Here is a 25,193-nt window from a genome sequence, read left to right as displayed (position 1 = left end):
TTCTGTTTTACATTTCTTTTTTCATTATTGCTATTTCTATTGTAGAATATGTTATGTCAGTACTCATGTATATGTGAACCTTCTGAGTTTGGAGCATTAGAGTGCAAAACAATAGGACCCATGTATTTATGAGAGAGAGAGAGAGAGAGAGAGAGAGAGAGAGAGAGAGAGAGAGAGAGAGAGCTGTTCAGAATCTGTGCAGCAGGCTGTAGGCCTGGGTGAAGCATAAAATCTGAATAAAAGCTACTGCTAAAATTCTCATTTCCTCAATACTTTAGTCATTCACCTTATGACCTCTTATTGATTGGGCAATCCTTATCTATATCACTGAGAGTGGCTGGCATCACTAAATATCTATTAAGTCACTTTAAATCATTTTAAAAACAAATTGTCACAGTGATATGTAACTTGCATTGGATCAGGTTTTTAGGTATCCTAGCCTTTACAAGTTGATACACAAGGCCCATTGTCATTATTTTCAGTCATTCCAGGAATGCTTACATTAAACTTTTTATAAATCTATCAATTAGAGACATAGGAGATTTCTAAAAAAAAATAAAATTAAAAAGGTAATGACACATCTGAGGTTGTGTGTTTGACTCAGGATAACCATTCTGACTGGGATGAGATAGATTCTAGTCATATAATCATAATTAGTTAATTTTGGTGTTATCAAATAAAAATTTTGTAGCGATAGATAGACTTTGAAGATATAAATAGTACACATGACTTCTCAGCTCTCTACTGGTGCATGGGAGGTTCTGTATTCCCATCATTGCAAATGACTTCATTATAAAAGTAAATGTGCTGGTCAAAAGGTTAAATAAGGGTTCAGGGCTGTGGAACACTCCACTTGCAGTGTTACTCAGACACAACACCAATTTTTCTTGAGACCCATTGGATACCTGCACACATAAATACAGCTACACATTACCATACGGGGTAATATAAGTATCATAAGAGAATTTTTACTGGGTATAAAACTTTGACTCACATGCATATTTTAATTGCGATTGTGGATTATAAATTTAACTATTTCCAAGGCATCCCAGAGGAGTTGTGAATCATTTGAGCTGAACAGTTTTTGGTAGTGATGACTTCCCTAAAAAAATTACACTCTATCAGGAAAAGGATAGAAAAGAGATTGGTCAAGCAGTTTAGAAAGATATTGTGTCTGTGTTGGAGGCTAAAAAGTGAGCAGAGATGTGAATTTTTAACATACATTACTAGGAATAAGTTCCAGGGGCATTGGCAATATTCTCAATGATAGCTGTAATCCAGGGGAAGCACTCTCTCCTTCCCTACCTCCTCCCACCCCCCCTCTTTCTCTCTCCCCGCCCCCCTGGTGTTAAATCCAATTATGTTATAAAAAAAACTCTTGAATATTTTCCCACAAAGTGCTGAATCCTTCCATGTCACCAGCCAGCCAAGTTTAACCAGCTTAAAAATCAATCATGGTAGGAATACATATTTTGATAAAAAGATAGCTTGATAAATAACTACACTGAAAATGAATATTCACATTCAGATATTTGAAAAGGAAGCCCTAAAGTGGTGAAGAATTGCTCCTGTAGTCTTAGCTACTTTACAAAGGACTTTAGATTTTCTCCAAGACAACTTACTTCTTCTCTTTGAATGAGAAAACAATGCATTGAGATGCTTTTGCTAAGCAAATTCAGAGTTTTATGATGGGTTTGATTTGTTCACAGAATCCTAAAGCATTCACTATTACACAAGAAAGCACATCATGTAGGACAATAAGGGGTTGATCAACAAGAACAGACCATTACAAGGCAGACAACAACAGCACATGGCAAAAGACCATCAACTAGACAGATAATTTTAAGTTTTTGAGGAGGAGCTATAATTGTAATTGGGAAGCAGGAGTACAATAGGTCCATGGAACTCAGGGATCCAACCTGAGTATAGGAAGAAGTCATGAGTTAGAAGGCAGAATTATGCAAATACATCCAGCGAGACTGTATATCACCAAGGTGGTAGAAACATTTCAATCTTTATACCAGGCTTTAAAAAAACTGCATGCAAAGTTCACATGTTTATCAAAGGTAAATCTAGAAGCCCATGTCTTGCTCCTTGGAAAAGGAGGTTATCTTCTTTCATGAAGAGAGAAAGTCTGTTAAATTTCTGAAAAATCTCATCAGTATGGAGTGTAAGTTGACTTAATCCAGATGTGATAGTGATGGCAGCTGGGGTAGGGGGTGGGAGAGGGAGAATGGGAGGAAAGAAGAGGACATATGGACAACTTAGCATAGCTCTGCTTCTGTAACCCTGGGGCTCAGGAGAGCATTAATTAGAAGGAATAAACTTTTCCTGAGAAATACTTTGAGAGTACAATAAATTTTATTAATGATTAGGCTTGTACAATGAATGGAAGTGGATATGCATGTGCACATTACCATCATAAGACTTTTTGTATGTACCAGCTGTCCTGATCAGCTGCACACACACATACAACATGGGAGAGTATGAATAACAGGTTTATTTTAGCCTTCAGTTATGTATCATGTTGAAAGTCGTAGCATTGTCAGACCACTGGGTTGTTCCTACCACCCTGGTTTCTATCACTTTCTGAATTGTCTCTCTCATTACAGTTTCTTAACAAGAAACTGTTAACAAGAAATTGTGAGATTCTTGACAGAAGGAATACCCCTAGTGCTGTATATAACCCAGTGATTTTTATGTTACAAGTGAAAACAGAAATCAAACCAGAGAGAGGAAAAGTAAAGGTCTCTAAATTTATGACATTGAAAGTAAACCTCAAATCCTCCTTTTATTATTCCTAGTAACTTTAAAGAAATTATAATGGAAAAGAATACAGTAGCTATGAGAGAGGGTACATGTTTCTAACCTCAGTAGACTGGTGATGAATTCAAGGTTGATTTGAGTTACATAACAAAAAACTATCCAAAATAATTTAATAATAATAATAGCAATAATGTAAAAAGTACAGTAAATACTTACTTACCTTAGGTCACATATTCACCCATTTTTAACTTGTAAATTGTTTCCAAAATATTTGTTTTAAATCATTATTTAGATTCTGATTATCGTAATGTTAGTGATACATGTCAGCTAGATAGACAAAATGAGAATTACTTATTAAAAGGATGAATCCATCCCAGGTTAAGTTTTCCACAAATATTCTAGTCATACATTGCAAACATTTTCCCCCAACTATAGCAAAGAAATACATGCCAAGATACAGCAGTGAAATTTGCCAGATGTCCGGCAGCCTCAAGACAACTGATCTTGGTCAGATCTGAAAGCTCACAGATGTAAGACAGTCTGTTGTTCTGCCTCAAGCACTGTTTTCATTCCAGCAAAGCCACTGAAGTAAGTGACATAAGAAACATACTTATATTTCATAATCTTGATTAAATGGATAATTTCTGTTCATTATAATTATGCCATTTCTGTAAATCCATTTTATACCTTTTACTTCACAATCATATGTATGTAATAAATAGTTCATATACCAGCACAAAGCTATACTTCTACTGCTAGACAAGTGTATGGATGTTCATATGATTTAAATAACATGGTTTTCAAATACAAGAAAACTCATCCCTGTATTGTTATTTTTAAAATGGATACTATAAAGAATGACATTATCCCATTGGTAAGGAAATGGAAGAACTTCAAAAAAAATCATCCTAAGTTAAATGAGCCAGACCCCAAGAAACATGGATTCTGTGTTTTCCATCATAAGGAATAATTAGGACACATCTAGGATAGTCCTAGCAGATCACAGTAACTCAAGAGCTATGCCTGTATGAACACATAAGATGATGCTAAGCAAAATGAACTTCAGGTTATGGAAACAAGTGTATGTCACTGTTGTTATTTTCAACATGCCATGTAAAACAGTGCCTTCCTTTCTTTCTTTCTTTTTTTTTTCATATTCCCTTCCCATGGTTTTACCCCTGATATCACTGTAACTGATTTCAGTACCCTGGATACTGGATTATACTAGTATTGGAACTAGGGAAGGGAAAGGGAAAGCCAAAATTATGAGGCAAAGGATAAAAAGACAAACCAATGCAACAGCAATACTTATAAAACTATATGGTGTAACACAACTGTACAACTCATGGAGGGGAGGAAGGGGCAAGGGGGAGGGGGTAAATGGGGGAGGAGGTAACAACTTGGATGAGAAATGTACTCACGGCCTTATGTATGAAACTATAATCCTCTGTACTTCTAGTTGACAATAAAGAAAAAATATTAAAAATGATATTATTTTTAACTAACCTGACTCTAGGTCCAAAGAATTTGGACATACAATTTTACTGTGTACAGAGAATTTTGCTAACTATGGTGCCTGGACAACTGTAGTTTAATGTCTCCATCACAAAGATTCCCTTCTATCAGAAGTTTCTTTCAAATCTCCACATCCTTGGAACAAGGATGCATTTCATTTGATGCATTGATACTTTGAAGGAAACACAATGTACTCTGGAAGAGCAATGGGGTGGATGGTGAAGGAGTACATTAGAAGACTTGGAGTGGGAAGGTCTCTATGTGAAAATAAGTCATTTCATACATAATCTAAGGAATTAGATGCTGGTTGTTTCAGGACAGGGAGCTTTAAAAATCTGAGAAAAGTCAACATGCAAAAGCCACTGGTAAGGATAGAAAGAACAGTGTGTTCAACATCCCTGGCAGTAAAGGAAATGCAAATAAAAACAACCCTGACATACCACCTCACTCCAGTTAGAATGGCCTATACTCTGAACTCAGGCAACAACAAATGATGGAGAGGGTGTGGGGAAAGAGGAGCCCTTCTCCATTGTTGGTGGGAGTGCAAATTAGTACAACCACTTTGGAGAACAGTATGGAGGTTCCTCAAAAACTCAGTATAGACCTACCCTATGACCCAGCCATACCACTCCACTCCTAGGCATCTATCCTGAACAACAGGCCTCAAGATATCAAAAAGACTTCTGCATTTCCATGCTTAAAAAAGAAAGAAAGAAAGAAAGAAAGAACAGTGTGTGCATGGATAATCGAATACAGTCCTATGTGACTGAAACAGAGTTATAAGATGAGAGCTAAAAGAGTGTTAGAATAAACTGGGCCATCACCTAAAAACAAACAAACAAAAGCAAAAAAAAAAAAAACACCAACAAGCTTTATTCTAAAATTAATGAGAAAATACTGAGAAATTATAATATCTCTGTGATCAGTTACACATTTGGGAAAATTCCAGTTTGGGAAGTTAGAATATTAAGGATTGGAGAAGTATCATTCAGCTAATTCATGAGGAGGGTGTTAAACTAACAGAGGAAAGAGGTGACTACAGTAAAGGGCAAGTGTTGGAAATGCGGAAGAGAAGAAAAAAAAAAGAGGTATAATGATACATTGGAAAGGGAATTGACAAAGACTGATGAATGAGAAGACATATGATGATAGTTATTCACAGAACGGAACATTACGAATGATCCCAACATGTCTAACTTTAGTAAGTGGACCCTATTGTTTTTTTACTGAGATAGGTAAGAGTAAGTGGGAAAAGTAACAGTAGACATGAAAGTAGAGGAAATTGGATAACATATATGTATGTGTGTACATGTATTATTCATATATGACATATATGACATGGGAAAGTGTGTATATGTACACATATCTATGGACACACATGCACACGTACACATACATACTTACATTCATTTTGGGAAAACTTTTTTTATTTTCATGAAAATTTCAGCGAAAAATTAGGTGTATAAACTTGGGTTTAAAAGAGCATTCTGGCCTGGATTTGAATTTTAAGACAAATTGTAATTGTGCAAAACATTTCAGAATATAGAGATCAATGGCACTACTTTGAATTTAAAAATAATATAGAAATGGTAGAGTACCAAACAATGATCTTGGTTTACAAATTATTTGCAAGTTGGAGATCACTTTGCAGCTGAATCACATCATGTTAGCATGTTTTAAGCATCAGAATGTACAGAGAAGATCAAAATGTGTGACATGCTTCACAAAAAAGTAGAGTTTAGTAAATGTTTTTTCAGCTAATTCTTCTTAACCCCTTTAAAGTTATACATTTTGCACTGAACAGATAACAATACTAAAAGTCCCTTTAGTGCATATATTACTAGATTCAAAACTTTTAGGGCTGGGGATATGGCCTAGTGGCAAGAGTGCCTGCCTCATATACATGAGGCCCTGGGTTCGATTCCCCAGCACCACATATACAGAAAATGGCCAGAAGTGGCGCTGTGGCTCAAGTGGCAGAGTGCTAGCCTTGAGCAAAAAAGAAGCCGGGGACAGTGCTCAGGCCCTGAGTCCAAGGCCCAGGACTAGCCAAAAAAAAAAAAAAAAAAAAAAAAAAAAAAAAAAAACCTTTACACACTAAGAAACTGATGTATTAGGAAAATAAAATACCATCAGAAACACTGATTCTAATCACAGTTGAAACACAGTCTTTGTATATGACAACTTTGATGAAACAGAATTGCAGAAAGAAATGGTTATTTCAGAATGATGGATTTCTATGAGAGAAGTCTAAATCATGAAATATTACCTTGTATGTAGGATCTTGATAGGATATCAGAGTAGCAAATTCCTTACAGGTGGATTTCAAGAAGGCAAAAAAAAAAAAAAAAAAAGACAGAACAAAAGCCTACAGAACAAAGTAGAAGAAATGACCAACCTTATTCCTGTGGGTAATAAATGTTTATTGAATGTTTTCTGCAGACCAGGAAATGACCTAGCTACTTGAAACACATCAATAAATAAATCTAACAAAGCCATTTCTTTCTGAAGTTGACTTTTTTTTTGAATGAGGACATTCAAAAACAGTGTCATATGAAGGAAGATGTGATAGAATAAACTAAAAGTTTGGGATAGGAGAGATAAAAAATGTTTATGTGTAGGAGAAGTTTAGATACAAAGTTAAATGGATGGTTGGGGAAGACATGTTTAAAAATTAGGATTTGTGGAGAACATTGAACAGTGTGTCTCAGTAGTTAGTTAAGAAAGTACAAGTTATAAAATAAAAGGTCTCTGATGGGAAAGTTGGAGCATGTGGACCTTTGAACAAAGATGTGGTCTGATATGACCTAAATTTGAAAGAATAATTTTAGCTACTATTTGGATATAGATGCTAGAGGGAAAAGAATAGGATTAGAAAGATTAGTAGGCAGGCTACTATTGCTATGCCAGGTTAGTCAGTCAAACGTGATTTCTAGACGTGTTCTAACACAATGCATTCCTATACAGCTTCAGCTTCTTTTCCCCATTGTAACTTAGCAAAAGTTTTATCCTTGGATAAATCTACTCTCCAGCAAGTTCCACTATAGATCTGTGCTAAAGGGAAAAGCCATAAAGATTGTCACTAACTTCTGAAGATTTATGATAATGTGATGGAAAGCAATCATTTTAGTATATTACATTTCCTTACTTCTGAGATGATTATTTTAGATTTTATCCTTTCTTCTCTTAAAACTCTATATTATTCTTTGGCTCAGCTCATCATTTTTCAAGTTTTCTTTTTATTGAAAAATTTAAAATAAGTGTCAAACTTATTTTTTCTCATAATCATACCAAATCCCATACCCAACATTTGAATGTGTACTTCTGTGATCTTTCTTACCTTCTGTTTTGGTATATTAATTACACTTGAAACTATTCCTCTTAGTTTTGCTTTATATCATCTTCTTTGTTATATACCCAGTATAATAACACCATCTTACTGGGTAGAACATGAACAGAAAATATAGTTTCAAAATATCCGCACCTTTAACTACAAACATCCTGTGGTATCACCAATACATAGTGGAGATAGTACACTGGCTATCCAAACTCTGTTAGGAGGAATTTTATATAGTGTTCTAATTAGTGCATATCTGTCAAGCTTATAGAATATATAGACAGCCAATATCAATTATTTGTACTACAAAAATAAATTGTATTAAATGTACAACTTAAAAGTTCTGGAGAGTAAATCATAGCTAAGTTGCTTATGGTAATGGTTGAAAACCCAGAATTGAGAAATAAAAAGTGGTTAAGAACATGTCTGAAGAAATAATCAATTAATACATAAAGATGAGAATTGGGGCTCATTTATATTTTTGATGTCTAAGATAGTGTCCTTAATTGTAGCTAAACTCAGTGGCAACTAAAAATAATTAGAAAATATGCCCACAGTCTGTACTTGAGCCAATTACTTTTCCATTATATCTGTTCTTCTTGGAATATCTGTAGATATTGTTGTAAACTATATTTTAGTAATAAATAAGTAGAAATAGGTAAGAGTAAAGTGGCCTACCATTTGCAACACAGAAGCTAAGAATATTCAAGTTATGTTGTATGATCCTTCCTGGTTAGTATAGTATAATGCTTTAGACAAATGCATATTTAAACAATACTTTCTCCTTTACAAAAGGAATTTAATGGATATTTGATCTAAAACCTTTCTATTTAAGAAATTTAAAATATTTGTTAGCAAGGAAAGATAATGCCTTTACCTTTGAACTACTGTAAAATGAAAATACTTTAGATGAGAGTAGTTTCCTACATTTAACTGAAACAATATCCAAGGATGAATAATTTGGAGATATGACATTGAATTGTTATGTATTTAAATGACACAATATTTCAAAATCTTATTTTACTTATGTTATTTATCTGCACATGTATATGATGTTTTTTTTTCCTTCCTGGTAGATCTACAGATTTAATAATTCAACTGAAGAAGAAAATAATTTAATAATTTAGGTATTTATGGTTATTGGAGCTGTGCCTCATCTCTCTAAAATCATGACTTAAAGAGCTCTCTGATGCAAAAAAAAAAAAAAAAGAAAAAATACTTAGGGGAGGAAGACAACCATTTATTCTGTCACTTCATAATGGCAGCTTTTTATCGTCCGACCCAAGGTCAATTGCATTGTCTATGGTGAAAGATAGAGAACTATTGCTAAGAAAGATTTTACTGTGCAGCAATTCTGAATCTATTTCTTGTGATGAAATGTCAATAGCCTTCTAGGACAAAATGTAGTTTTTTTTTTTTAGAAACAAAGGTGAAATTGGCTTGAAAATGCACTCCACAGATCAATCCCCTTCAATATAAAACATTTGAAAAGGAAAAAAGAGCAGGTGATCGAATATGCTGCTGTTTCTACCCTTTTATTTTAATTCATCACATATATTACATTTTCTAAAAAGAAAAACAATTTAGAGAAGCATTGATATTCTTCTAATGGTTTTAGCATTATAAAACTTGGAGCACAAAGTCAGTTTCTATGAGTCTGGAAATCCTGGAAAGTTAGCAAGAGATTGTAGTCTTGGAATGTGCAGACTGACAGGATAAGAAAGGAAATGCAATATAATAGAAAAAATGTACAAGAAAAATAAGTATTTGAGGCTGGGAATATGGCCTAATGGCAAGTGTTTGCCTCATATACATGAAGCCCTGGGTTCGATTCCTCAGCACGCCATATATAGAAAATGGCCAGAAGTGGCGCTGTGGCTCAAGTGGTAGAGTGCTAGCCTTGAGCAAAGAGAAGGCAGGGACAGTGCTCAGGCCCTGAGTCCAAGGCCCAGAACTGGCAAAAAAAAAAAAAAAAAAAATAATAATAATAATAATAATAAAAAGAAAAATAAGTATTTGAAATATTTTCTGTGTTAAAGTCATTTTTATTGTGCAGAGGAACAAATATCATCTATAATTTATCATCAATAGGATTAAATTTTACAAGAATATTTTGCCTTCACATTTTGAAAAGATAATTAATTTCTTTCAAAATAAAGATGTGACACAAACAAATTTGAAGATATAGATCCTAGTTTTTCACATAAAAAAATAGGCTTTGGGCAGGAGAAATGGTTCCTACTTACAATGTTAGATGATCAAGAATGGAAAAGGGGAGGCTGGTTCTTTGAGTCCAACCCAGGCAAAAATTAATTATTGAGACCATCTCTACAGTAAGATTGCAGCAGTGATGTGTGCCTGTTTCCCTGCTACCAAGAGGTATAGGTAGGAGGCTTGTTGTCTAAGGCCCTCCCCTAGCACAATTGGGAGACCCTACCAGGGAATAATATGAGGGACAATTCTTAAAACCCAAGAAGCTCAAAATGGCTATGCCAATCAGGTGTTGATGAAGTGGTAGAGTGTTTACAACTATTGAGCACTAAATGCAATCCTTAGTACAACCAAAAACAAGTAAGCAAATATGTATATACCTACCTTCTTATACATACATACATACATATATACATAAATGGTAGTAAGAAAACTCTGTGTGTGTGTGTGTGTGTGTGTGTGTGTGTGTGTGTGTGTGTGTGCTGGTATTGTGGTATTGGGGCTGGAACTCAGGGCTGACATGCTGTCCATTAACTTTTGTGCTCAAATATTTTCCTTTACCATTTTAGCCACATCTCTACCTCTGGATTTTAGATAGTTACTTGATAATTGACTCACAGAATTTTGTACTTGGGTTGTGTTTGAATCATACTCATCAGACTTCAATCTACTGAGCAGTTGGAATTATAGGCATGTGACACCAGCCCCCATGTAAACTTTTTATAAGGACACTTCATTAATAATTACCCTGGCAATTCTTTAAAGAATTTCATGAACCATGTATAAAGCAGTAATTTCCTTGATATGTTGTTTCACTTCAAGACACAAGTGAAAAAGGGTCCTCAAAGTGAATTTCAGTGAAGACAGAAAGAAAAAAATTAAAAAGGAGAGGCAAAAAAAAATCACCAATAACCCTAGATTGTCTCTGTGCAATATAAATCCAAGATACCTTGAAGAGCTCTGCTTCTGTCTATCCCTTTGCTGGTCGGGTGATAAGGCTTTTTCGAACTAGCAGCTAAAGACTGAACCATTCTCTTACGCACACATCCATCAAACTGATTTTCCTGAAGCAGGGAGGTTTGACAGAGTAAGGTAAATCTGCACACACAGCACACAGTTAACTCTGATCTTCCGGAAGCCTGGAACCTCTGTATGGTTGTGTCTAATGATAGATGGCTAAGTAATGTGTTGAACTGTATAAAGCTGTTTGGTCAAAATACCAAAAATTCACAGCAGGGTAGTAATGGCTCACACACTCTTAGCTTCTTGACAGTCAGAGATCTGAGGACTACAGTTCAAATCCAGCTCAGGCAGCATGTTTCCCTTGAGCCAAGAAACTGAAGGTCAGTGCCCAAACTCTGAGTTCAAGCCCCACAACCAACCAACCAACCAACAAATAAATAAATATATAAATACAACAAATACAATAATAAAAATCCAGAAGTAATTTAATATATGCCACTGTGGCCTAATATGAGGTAAAATGTCAGATTCAAAAGGAAGGCCCTGGAATTGAACAGGAATATCTTGAGTTTTTGCAGAGCTGTTTGGATTTTGGGTAGTGAGAAAACAGACAGGTAGCTAAAGGAGATGAATCAGAATCACAGGCAGAAACATTCCAATACTTCCAAGGAAAAAGAATTTAAGGTCTGCACCACGGAGAGAAAGGTAATGCCACTGGTGTGTGTCAGTGTCTTGCTTGCCTAAGTAGGGAGGGACAATGAAGACTGAATGATTATAGCAGAGCTACCTCAGGATTACAGACCAGGCAAACATTCACGAATGAGGAGGCTGACAGTTTCCCAGTCAAACACATTTCAAACAATAATTATTTTTTTCTCATTCATCCTTCCTGTCAGGGTCAAGTATGCCCTATGATGCAACATACTGCTAGGGTTTTATGTTACCTTTAGCAAGCTGTTCTGTAATACCTGCTTTAAAATTGAGATTTACATGCACCTGTTACAGGATGAATTTGTATCATAAATTTCATGTGGTTGATCCTGCCGGCACTTTCCGTTTCCACACTTCAGTAAGTCCTAGGCTCCTGGACTTCCCTTCCAGGAAGCTGATGGACTGCCTTGTCCCACCTAGGAAGTGTTTACCCTTGTCACCGATTTAATTTGTCACTGTGAAGTGACAGTCCACGTTATATCTTTGTACAAGAAGCAAAGAGGTGTGATATATCATCAGAAAGATCTATGGTGTTATCAAAGATAAGGTCTAAAGTGACAAATCAAAGGTTAGCAAAATAACTCCTCATCCTCATAGATGAAGGACAAGAAGTGATTGATCCTCATCAGTCCATCAGTTGTCACACATGTGATTCCGCATTAGCTTGCCATGAGTACTTTGTAACCTTAAGTAGAAATTCTCACCCACAGTCTTTGCCTATGATAATGCACGTTGGAGAAAGAAAGTACAATGTCTTTAGTGAAAAGAAATAGAGTACGAACTCAGACATAATAATTCCCATGGGAAGATGTGGTAGTTTTGGTCCTTGGGGCAGCTGCCTGTCTTTACGCTGGCAGTAGCCATCTGTCTGAACTCATCTGAAGCAAGGGAACAGAACACAGTGAAAACAAAGTTTATGTCCACTTCACAGGATGGAGGCCCATGTATAGAAAGAAGGAAGCACTAAGTCTAACTTAACAATATTTATTCTTGGTTCCCATGACTATTATGCCTTGTTTTCCACTAACAAAATCAATATATTTTGTACCCATTCAAGTTAGGCATTGCTGCTTGAGAGGTCCATGTTAGGGAAGGATATTCTACCAAAGGAGAGAAAAGAGATTTCCTTGAAATGATAGTTGAAACTGCCATGCGTCCTTCATGTCATAGAACTAGGCAAAAGGGCCAGGTTCTGTTTGCTGGAAAAACTGATCTGTAGTTTGAATAAGTTTGTTTGCTGCAATACCATGCAATAGAGTGAAAATATAATTGCACATGGAATGTAGGAAATCCTGTAGGATGTGAGTAACATAGCCAGTCTAGTGAGGATTTAAATGTTCACTGAGAAATTGATTATAACCTGTCAGCATACTTGAAACTTGGTATCCTCTCTGGCCTGTATTTTACTAATATTGATGTCAAAGAGCTTATTGTCACAGTCAAAAGAAAACACTTAAATATTCTAATAGTCAACATTAAACTTAGATTCTGTCAGCTCTTATGTCTAATTTTTACTGTGATATGTTTAACGCATTTGGAATTTTTATGTTTTTAGAACATGTATCCAATAAGGACATTATAAAGTATAAAAAATATACCATTAGTAATACTCCAATGTTTTTATGGATAACTTCAATCTAATTGATGCCTTCATTCCAAATTAAAATAGTGTCATTAATATAATAGGATATCACATAGTGCAAACATACACAGAATGCAAAGTAGGAGAGCACTTGCCTAGCATACACAAGAGTCTGGATTGAAGGCAAAAATGACAAGAAAAGTGAGCTCTGAAAGCTTGAATAAATGTTCTCCTTGAATGTCTGTACTCACATTTTATGAGTCATTAAAACAACCCACTTGTGATTTATGAAATGATAAGGTATAACTGAAAAAGATCAGACAATATTAGTGACTATATTCTCTAAAAAAAAAAGGCAGAAAATCTGAGAACTACATTTGCTATAGACAAGGATAAAAGCAATGATATAGTATGATGGCTTGTCTATTCACAAGCCAGTGAATTATAACTATTCCAGCCATCCCTGTGACCATGCTAACTCACTTCATTAAATGTATCTAGCTAATGAAGCTGAGGTCACAAGATGAGTCCCCCTGTGGTCTATCTATGTTCCTAGATTCTGCCAGCACATGAAATCACTCAGAGAATACAGACTGGAAATATAAATGTATTCAATCTTGTTAGGCATCTTAATTAGGTCTGCCCCTGCCATCAAAATCTAGTGTCTTTTTTGAAAGCACTTCGTATAAAAGCTTTTGACAAACAGTTTGTTTAAATTAGCGCTTTCTTCTAAGGTATACTTCAGATTGCTAATCAGAATACTAAATTATTTCATTAACAACAATGAAAAAGTTACATGATCTTATACTTAAAGAAAGGATTTGCTACAATTTTCTTTAATGTTTGCCTTTTGGTTAAATTTCCATTTGCCCTTTACACAGGGCAATGCAAAGAAGAGGAAATGATGTTAAAATTCTGAATTATGCAGGTGTTCTCACTGATATTTCCACTGTGTTGATACAAAGGCTAAAGTATTGGCAGTTACTTAGAGACAATCTGCAACTAGACAGCTGTTGTTATTTAGCGGGCTAACAAGGTCTATATTTTAAAATTTGAGTATAATATGTATATTTAAAATTTTTTATTACCAGTATATAGTTGTACAAAGAAGCTTCATTGCAACAGTGTATGTGTATTGTACAAATGGATTTTGGGGAAAAGGTAAGCAATTTATGTAACAAATACAATGTTCATTAATTATATACTAAGTATGCAATGTAAGACAGAGGGAAAATATTACTGTTTTAATATCACTGCTATGTTTATAACTACAACTATGTATTAGTTCATTTCACTAATATGATTCATCAAAGAAAGGGCTTGGGAATCCTAAAATTATATTGATAAATTACCAACAGAAAATACAAGTTCACTGTGAAACTCAAGTCTATATTACTACTATGTAGATTTAGAGTTTATAATAAAATTAATAACTATACAATGAACCTTTCTTTTATGGTACCAGGATTTGGACTCAGAAACTTATGTTTGCCCTAAGTCAACTTGGGTTTGGTTCTGATTCTGTCATTTACTAGCCTACTACTGATGTCAATATTATACATTTCCAGCTCCTGTCAAAATGTTCTGGTGACATTCAAAGTTGTGACTATACAAAGCACACAGAGCAGTGTCAAGTAAATGATGGCATTGTATGTGTGCTTTTGTAAGGATCTTCTCCTATTGATTTTATCATCTCCCTCTTATTTATATTATAAAAGAATAGGCATAACCATGTGTGTATATATATATATATATATATATATAATATGGGTATATATATTGGTTTGATCTGGATAACTTCTATAGTTTCTAGCCCCATATGTAAAATTAAGAAATCTAGAGGCTGGGGATATGGCCTAGTGGCAAGAGTGCCTGCCTCATATACATGAAGCCCTGGGTTCAATTCCCCAACACCACATATATAGAAAACAGCCCAAAGTGGTACTGTGGCTCAAGTGGCAGAGTACTAGCCTTGAGCAAAAGGAAGCCAGGGACAGTGCTCAGGCCCTTAGTCCAAGGACTGGCCAAACAAAACAAAAACAAAAACAAACAAACAAAAAGATTATCATTCTATTGATTTCACCAGTTTATGAGCAGTCTGCATTTAATGATGTAACTTTCAAACAGGCTACTGGTTTTGGCCAAGAAGGCATATTATCCAAAAGTGCTATGTGATAATAAAAATACACTAGAAATTAGTATTTAAAAATAAAAAGAAAAGAAACTAGTGCTTTCCTTGGAGATCTGAAAAAGCGATGATATGCCAAAGTGGTATATGGAAGCAAATGAGGTAATGATAAGGAAATGAGATACTTGCTTCTTTTTATTATCTAGCATGGAAGTAAGTATACTACTAAATTACTTCTATTTTTTAAAAAAGCAGTTTGCCAATTTTCAATGGAAATTGCTGTTAAGTATTATTAAGTCAGTACTCAAAAACAATATGACTAATGAGCAACATCATTGAGTAGAATGACGTTGAACAATTATTTGAGAAAAATTTACCTTTGTAAGGTGAGAAAACGGAGAAATTACAGTTTGAAGAATCGAATCTTGGAATCTGAATTAAAAGGCTACCAACTGCCTGGTAGACTCAAGTCTCAAAGTCCAGCAACCAGCAAATACACTGTACGCTGTTAGGAAACTGAGCCATGAAGGCCAGAGAGGAAAAACAATAGCAACAAACTGATTCAGCTCCAGTGGAAGGCCTGAAATGGTATGCCATGGTGACCAGAGAAGAGACAGGAGACAGGACATGAACATGAAGACACATGGCATGGTATGATGGCAACTGAACTGGTCAGGGCCAAAATAGGGTCAGGTCAGGGGTCAGGGTTACAGGAAGCCCCCAGTCCCAGGCACTGGAAAGACAGGTTTGTAATCTGTCAGCCAAGTGTCCTCTCCTGCCTCCAGGGATTCAGGAATATGGCATTTGGGAAGCTGGGACTTCACCTTTCCCTACCTTGAGGACAATATGCCACGTCCTACCATCTACCATGCGGGCAAGACAGTACTGGCCAGAACTTAACTCCTTATTTCAGCCTGAGATACAAGTGCATACACATACTCATAATTATGTACTTTTTAGATACATAACACAAACACATATATGGATGCTTAATGATAAACATAGATGCTCATTTAATCAAAAATTGTTATAGTTCTCTATGTAAAGTTGTAATGTATATTTACATATTCGGGCTCTTAAAAATTGGAAACAACAAACTGTTCAAATCTTACAAATTGTAATTTAACTTCTAAAGCCTATACTTAAAAGCATTTCCCCCCCAAAAAAATAACGATTGTAGTTTACTTATTATAAGAAGAGATGGGAAAAGAAAGAGAATTTCTTTAATCCTGATAAGGTAATCTTGACTGTTCGAAGTTTGCCATCACATTCTTTATGAAAAATTGTGTTGCCTTCCATCCTTTCTTCTACTGTTCAGCCCAACTCCTTGGAAAAATTTTGCTACCCTAAGCAATAGTATAGAACGGTCCAGTTCTGTGCCAGGTCAGGAGGTAAAACTCATCATCATTCCTTTCCCTTATCATTGTAAAATAGAGAATGTGTTAAAAACATAAGTTGGCAAAGGACAAACATTTCAGGATGAAAATTGTAATGCTGCTTGATTGTTTTTTTCATGAGAAACAACTACCTTGATTCTCTGATGTAAATTCTGCAGATATAGTCAAGTTTGTTTTTTTTTTTCTGTACAGAAGTTATATTATCACATTGGATATTTTGCTTTCATTGCTCTTGTAAACTTGGTTCATTTTCTGGTGTTGTTTTCAGTTGTACACATAGTTATGAATATTTATTTTTAAAATGTTATTGGACCCTGAATCTCTTGGTGTCTTTATGGCTGGTTTTGCTTCTCATTTTAATCCTCAAGTCATTTACAAATCTTCTCTGAATAGATTTTAGCTCTACCCCATGTGGCTAGTTTTCTAAGTGCTATTTACTTCATTTGCAAATGACTTTTCTCTTTATTTTGTCAATGCATGGGGTGCAAGCCTATTATCAGGGCAAATGGAAGCAATAACCACCCTGTGAAGCTTTTTATCGAACTTCAAGAGGACTAGTTCAAATGCCCATTCTGTGGTCAACTCTCCGTTTTCATTTTACAGAGGCAAACCAGTCAGAAATGTCTCCAGACAGGTAGCTTATATGAATTTGAAAGATACATGTAGATCAAAGGTAGATACATAGACAGATAGATAAAAAATACTTGATCTCCAAATTTTCCCAATCTCTAGTTTATAGTATTTATGAATTGTACAACCAGAAATTTTGCTTATAATTTTTCTCCTTATCTCTGTGCCTATAGGAACATCAGAATAATCCCTCTACTTAATCACACTAATTAATTTACAAACTATATGATGCACCAAATGAGAGATAGTTCTAAATCAATTTTAACACGCTCTGAGTCAATCACAGGAGTAAATACTAAAGTTGGAACATGCAAAATCAAAAGAGAATTTGATCAAAATGAAGTTTATTGAGCATCAGTGAAAAGAAAAAGACACAGAATGATGATTAGAAAATATCCAATGAAAGATGAAAATAAATTTGAAGTGACTAGTAGGTGTAGAAAAGTTTCAAAATTATTTTTAGATAAAAATGTATGCTCCAATGAAAAATAATTTATCATTTCATTATTTTAATGAAAAATTTGAAAAGTAAAAGACTTGGATCAAAAATAAATTTGTAGACAAAATTTAGTCAAATGAAGAAATACTATTGTAGTGACTTTGGCGTTTGCATGTTGTATATAGACAATATTATACAATGATAAATGGGACAAGGCCAAGGGTGTTCATTTGGGAAGAAAGCAAGTATAAACAGATTCATGACCCTGTCTGAGGCAGAGCTGTTATCAACATTCTTCACACCATTAGTAATGAATAGCTCTCCTTACTGAATTGAATAATCGCTGATTATTTGCTAATTATGATTATTTGTTGCCTCATTTTTTCCTTCTTAGAGTTTATACATAAAGTAGAAGAAGTAAATAATAAACACTTTTTATGTTGGTAGTTCTGGAATTTGAACTCAGGGCCTATGTTTGTTAGGCAGATGTTGTACAACTTGAGCCACAAGTACCCTGGCTTTTCTTTTCTGTTCAACAAAATACTAAAATCCTCAGTCATAGAATTACATGAATTTCCTGACAACAATCACTTCCTACAGTCACCTATCATGAACTCAAGTCCTATATTAAGTCTGGACTCATTCTCATCTACTGAAGAGCTCCGGAATTCCTCCTCAGGTATACTCTATCACAATACAACAAAATTCACTTCTTTCTTTAAACTGTAAATGTATTTTTTTTAAAGATGGAGCAGGTTAATCAATATAAAAGCTATTCATAGATAAAATAACTTCACAAAAGATTCACGAATGTAAAAAGGTTTATCAGACATCACTTCTTTTATAATTAACAATTAATTTCTAAGCTTCCAGATTCATTATGCCTCTTGTAATGTTTGTGTGAATTTATTTCTTTTTTCTCTCCCCCCCCCCCCACCTATGATTTACTCCCCTGTTGTGACTGTTTTTGAGTTTGGTACACTGTGTCTTGTTTATACATTTATCTGATTTGGGAAAGGAAAAGGGAATAACAAAATGGTGAGACAAAGGACAAAGGGTGAACCAATGAAACAGATACTCACAAGACATTAGGTTGGAAATAAACTTTACAACTTGCGGACGAGGAGAATCTGGGGGGAGACAAACAAGGGAGGGGTAACAATATTTGCATAATGCTTTCATTGCTTCAAATATTTAAATGAATGAATTCATAATGAGAAAATATTTTTGAACTTGTGGCTGCTGAAAATATTAATACACAGAATAAAAAAGAAAAAAGATCTTTTGATTATTAATAAATCTAATTATCTCTGTCATGTTCATAGTTCTAATCAGATGCAAATATTCAGCTTGAAACATCTGCCAGTCTATCCCTATAATGTATTATTTTACAACTAGGGAAATCCAACGACTAAATGACAAGTACAATACATTATCTTTATAAAACTATTTTATAGGCATTATCTCATACATGCCTGCTTTGTTATTAACTCATTTTATTTCACTCCACAAACAGTTTTCCTAGGATTTATGTGTATAAACTATTTATGAAATTTTATGTGATTCAATGCAATAAAGTCATTTGCAATGTATCAGGGTTCTTCAGTAGATCTTATACCAAGAAACACCCATTGCTATGTAAATCAGTTACTTCTTAGCAAACTCTAGACACATATTTCATCACCTATCACTATTATTTGATGGCATTTCACTATCTCAGATGTAACAGAATTACAAATAAAAATCCAACTCTCTTTATCATTTACAATACTTCTATATTTCCCATTTTCTGTTGACTTAACATATACATTAAAAAAAATCTTATCATGAACACAAGTCTTTTTTTTCTCATTATCTCAGAATGTCAAGTTATTATCTCAACTGCCTTATAACTCTGTTTCATAAATAAATAACCCTGAGGATTGTTTTGCTTGTTTTTTTTTTTTTTTTTTTTTGTGTGTGTGTGTGTGTGTGTGTATGCAGGTGGTGGACCTTGAGCTTAGGGCTGATTGCTGTTCTTAAACTTATCTTGCTTTAAGATAGCTTTCCACCACTTGAGTCACAGCTCAAGTTTCTGTTTTTGAGGGTCAATTAGTGCAAAGAGTATTGCAGATATTTCTACCCAAGCTGGCATCAAACTTTGATCCTCAGCTTTCAGCCTTGAGATTACCTATGATTACAGGTATGAGTTACTAGCACCTGATTTTAAATTTGCTGTTTTAAATATAAATCCACTCTAATTCCTTCTTTATAATCTAATTCCTTCTTTTAGAATCATGACAGAATAGATAAGCTACATTTTGCTTTTGAAAGCCACAAGCAGTATTGTTGTTGTTGTTATCATTACTATTAATATCATTATCTCTAATATGAGCTTTCCATCTAATTTGCTATTAGATCTATCCCATCCTCCTTAGTATGGCTCTTCTCTTCTGGTTCATGTGGCTGTGAATTGGCTGTAACTTTTTTGTTTTCTTTTCTTTTCATTTTGAGCCTAGGGCTTGAGTTTCACCCTGAGCACTGTCCCTGAGCTTTGGTACCTACAATTAATAATCTACCACTCAAGCCACAGCTCCACTTCCAGCTTTTTGGTGTTAATTGACAATTAGAGTTTCATGGACTTTCCTGCCGGCTATGGCTTCTGGCTCAAGTCCTCAGACTTAAGTCTCCCAAGAGACTAGGCTAACAATTGCAGGCATAAACTGCTAGGGCCCAGCTCCTCTTTGGTTTTCATGGTATTTTTAAAAACTTTATCTTCAGGTAACCCTTTTCTTCTCCTCAATAATGATGGAAATCTACAATAATCTCTTTCCCTTTCCTCTGTAAACCTTGATATAGTTTATGTATTTTGTGACTGTAAAGCCATCATTGAGGGCCAAGCACATGCCTGTAACCCCATGTAAACCAGAGGTTAAAAACAGAGAGGATTGAGGTTTCATGAATACATTATGAGATGATATCCACCCCCCAAAAAAAATTGCAAGATGTGTTGTTCTACGTTGGACCAGAGACAAATACAGAAATATTGATGCTGAAAGCAAGCCTGCGCACAAAATGGGAAGCACTATCTGGAAAATAAAGGAAAAAAAGTTAGAGGTGTAGCTCAAGTGGTAAAAGGCTTTTTTTAGCCAATATGATCCCAGAATTCAAACTCTAGAAATGAAAAACAATCATATTTTTCATAATTCTAAAATACAAGAACTTCTATATACCCCTGGAAATTTCTAATTTGGATAATCTATTTTTTCTTCAAATGTTCCACCCTACTACACCTAATATTTCTCATCAAATCTCCTGATTAACTCTTTTTTTTTCAGAGTTCACCACTATTGTATTATAAGCTCTATTATAAATGCTCTGAGCACTGTTTCTTTTCACCTTCTTTTGAAGTCTCCGCTTTGCATCTGATTAACTCTTAAGTTCCTCCTGGAATTCTCTCCTATCTTGTGCTCTTTATTCCCAGAAAACTCTAATATGGAAGAGTTGTTTTTCCAAATGGTGGTAGAATATTCTTGATCACTTATGACTTAGTATAAATTAATAACAGTAGTCACCAAGAGGCTCATCTATAAGTTATATCCCCCACAAGCAGAAAAAAATTAATATGAAAACTTAATTTTGAGGTCTAGAAAATATTACACAAAACAAAAAGATATCTATTTGATGAAAGTGGTGACATTGACCAAGATTCATTGTATTCATAAACTGCTTGGTAGAATGGCAACTCCTTTGAACAACTACTTAAGATAATAAAAACAAAACCATAAAGACATACATGTCAATGAAAATGTATTAAAACATCAACCTCATATTCTTTCTAAAATACATAGCACTGTACAACTCTGAATATGAAAAAAACAAAAAGTAAACTGAGATGTTTTACCTTAAGTTTTTCCTCTTCAACTAATTAAGAAAGATTGACACAACCTAATTGATTTGATTTCTTTATGTTTTCATATAACAAATCTGATATTATTCTAGTCATTTGGGATTACTATAATATACAATAAGAATTGTTTGATTGGCAGCTGATGAATAGATTGGTAGGAATATTACATGCATACATGCTTTTGAAAATGGTATGAATCAGTACTCAAAAACAGAATCTGTAAAACACTGCGATGTAACAATTCCAATTAAGTGTAATTCCCTAAATATTTCGTTTAAAGTAAACTTTGTTTTTATAACACACTCAAAATAACAAATATAATTCCAAGTGCAGTTCATGACATTTTTATTCATGATAATCCTATCATTTATTTACACTATTTCAAATGTCATTATCATAATCCCTTAAATAGGTTTTGCTTTGAGATTCTTATAATACCTTGGTATACCAAGTGAAGAACATTTCAAACAAAAGGACACTTTCCACTCTATGATTAGATGAGAAAATGACTTTCAGAGAAAATCTCTTGATATATTCATATAAATTCTGGTTGTAAAAAGTATAGAGTATTCAACTTCCTCCTCTTCTGAAAATGTGTTTTGGATAATGATATTTTAAAATCTCTCTCAACATGAATTCTTTACTAAACTAGTTGACGTTGTTATTATGGAATTTCAAGCTTTGACTTATCATTTGTTCATTTACAAAAAGAGCTTTAAAATCTTTTGCCTCTTATAGAAAGAACTTACTGTTTTAGTTTATCATCTTTTACCAGTCTCTCACTTCATTATTATTCCATTTTCATAAATCTCTTTATCTCTACATAAGTTATGCTTTCTTAGCATTTTTTCAGGATGACACAGGACCACATATTCTTTGGCAATATCCTGAGAAAGATCCTGGATAATACAAATTGACATGGGGTTGTAAAGGAGAGGGGTGTCAAACAAACAGAGAAAGTGATGGTGGAGAATGCAGTCAGGATCTGTGAAAATGAAGGGAGCAACTTGAGTTAGATTGTGGAAGATGCTGGTGGAGAATGATGGAAAGGTTAATAATGACCACTGTGATTTGTACTCATAAACTGACCTGATCAATTGAAGCACACCTTAAAGAAAATAAAATGCATACATAAAAAAGAGTATTGGTATAAAAATACCTAGAAACTAGGCTTACGTAACTCATTGTATTATAAAAACTCATAAAAAGCTTGTATAATGGCTCAATACAGTAACCATAGCTACTTGGGGGGGGGTCACAGGGAGACTGACCCATGTGAAATTTTGAGAAAATCCATTTCAACCAATGCCCAGACACTGTGGTGAGGACCTCTTGTTCCATCTATGGGAAAGAACAATGGCTGTGTCAAGTGACACTTGCCCACCCCCTTCCTATGTAGACAGTATGCTTGTGTGTGTGCCTTCATACATACTATATACGTACATACTATATATGCACTGGAAATGAACGTATGTGTATTTAGATTCCATTAATACATCACATAAAATATAGTATGGTATTGAATCTTTTAGGCTCTTAAATGCTAAGATGGCTCAATGGAATTTCCATACATCTATATCATTATTGTGGGACCAATTATATTTGAATATATTTATAATATACATACAGTAATTGAGCACATTATTTAAACTTTGATAAAATTAGCATTATTCATCAGTTATTATCCATATATCTACTTGAATCATTTTACTGATAAAATTATTAGAGACAAGATACATTTAGTTCATTAAAGGGACAGAGATAACTATCAAAACTGACCCTAAAAACTAAACGTGAAATATATCCACAGCATGACAAACCTTGCCACGTCTATTAGTGCACAGGCAATATGACTCATTCAGAATTAGAATAACAACACAAACACGAAGTAGATTTAATATATTTGCATGTATGCATGCTTATTGCAATGCACTTGCTAAACAAGAAAATGGTTTTTGAAAAAAATATAATTGACTAAACTTCACTCTGGGGGCAATACAAAATTTGAATAGTTCACAATGCCCTCACGCAATTTTAAAGATACTTACAATAATGTCTCTTTTAAAAGTCATGTGTTCCATCTGTTACCACACACATTATTTTAGAATTTAGCCAAAAATAGACTACTCCCCAAACTCTTGTAAAAAGTTAGTATAACTGTGAGAAAAAGAAAAGACATGACTGACAATTTTGATAGTCCCTTATGAACAAAAGTGTGAAAGTCTACAGTGGGTACCAGGAAATTATATCCAGCTAAGTACTTAGTTTGTTCCAGCTTTTCATTTTTCAGCTCCACATATTATTCTCAGTAGATGACAAAAACGTTGATTAAATTTCATACTCTATTCATGAATAAAGACTTAGAGACCTAAAAATAGAAGAAACACTTCATAGATTTGTATTCCTCGGAAGAGAATAAATCCGCAAAAGCATTATGGAGATAAAACTTACCATTAATGTCAAAAAGATTAACAAGTGCTATTCTCTATGCCTGTTATTTAACATTTTGCTATCCATCTTAAACTACAAAGTTACTGAAAAATAAATAAAAAGTAAATTTCTGACTTCTGAACAAAGTACTTACTAGCCTTTTAAGAAAGGATGTATCCCGATGCACATTACCACACAAACACATGCATAGCAAATTATATAGAGGTTAGAACTCATCAGTTCATATGAATAATTGTTCAGCCTAAAAAGTTATATACAATATGTCCCTAAATGGAACATTCAGAATGAAAGAAAGCAAATCATTTCTCCAACAAGAAAATTGTTCTAGAGAAAGAGATATTTGCTTCATATGTCCAAACATCAATGCAATCTTAAACACACACACACACACACACACACACACACACACACACACACACACACACACACACACACACACACACACACACACACCACCTTTCCACTGGATGTTAAAGAAATTCACAGCTCCATGTTACCAGGCAATACATTTTAGTCTTACATTTTTTTAAATTCTCAGGTAAATATCAAATTGCTATTTTATATCAACTTGGCTAAATCTTCCTTGTGACTTACATTAATTTCTGTTAAAGATATTCTCTTTCCTTCTTTGTCCTTTTCTATCTGTGTCTTTATCTCTTTTTCCATCTGCCTCTGTCTCTCTGCCTATTCCTCTTCTTCCTCCTTCTTCTCTAAAAGTTCTACCTTATTCCCCATTTTGATTTAATAAAATCCTCAAAATTCTAGTTTATAATGTGAGTTTCACACCTACTTATTGGACCAGGTATAAAAATGTTCATGATGTTTAACTATAAGTATAACTGATTGAGATTTAACTTAAATGTACTCATATGTAATATTTAAACATACCAATTGATTTTAATAACATACTAATCTAACACTGAGAAAATAATTTGAAATTTATTAAGAGTATTTTCTATCATATATAAGCTACAATATTAAATATAACTATATGTACCATTGGAACATAAAACAAAACTCTTATTGAAATAATGCAGTAGAAACGTAAAAGTAAAATGTTTTAATTTATCTGCTAAATGGTCTCAAATATATTCCTTATTGGTCAGGAGTTAATCAAGTGAAAGTATAAGATTGGTCATAAACTACTTAACATAGCAAATATAATCAAATTCAA

The sequence above is a fragment of the Perognathus longimembris genome, chromosome 19 (genome assembly GCF_023159225.1).
Source record: "Perognathus longimembris pacificus isolate PPM17 chromosome 19, ASM2315922v1, whole genome shotgun sequence".
NCBI lineage: Eukaryota > Metazoa > Chordata > Mammalia > Rodentia > Heteromyidae > Perognathus > Perognathus longimembris.
The sequence above is the reverse complement of the archived record's forward strand: the minus strand, read 5'-3'. Positions refer to the sequence as shown.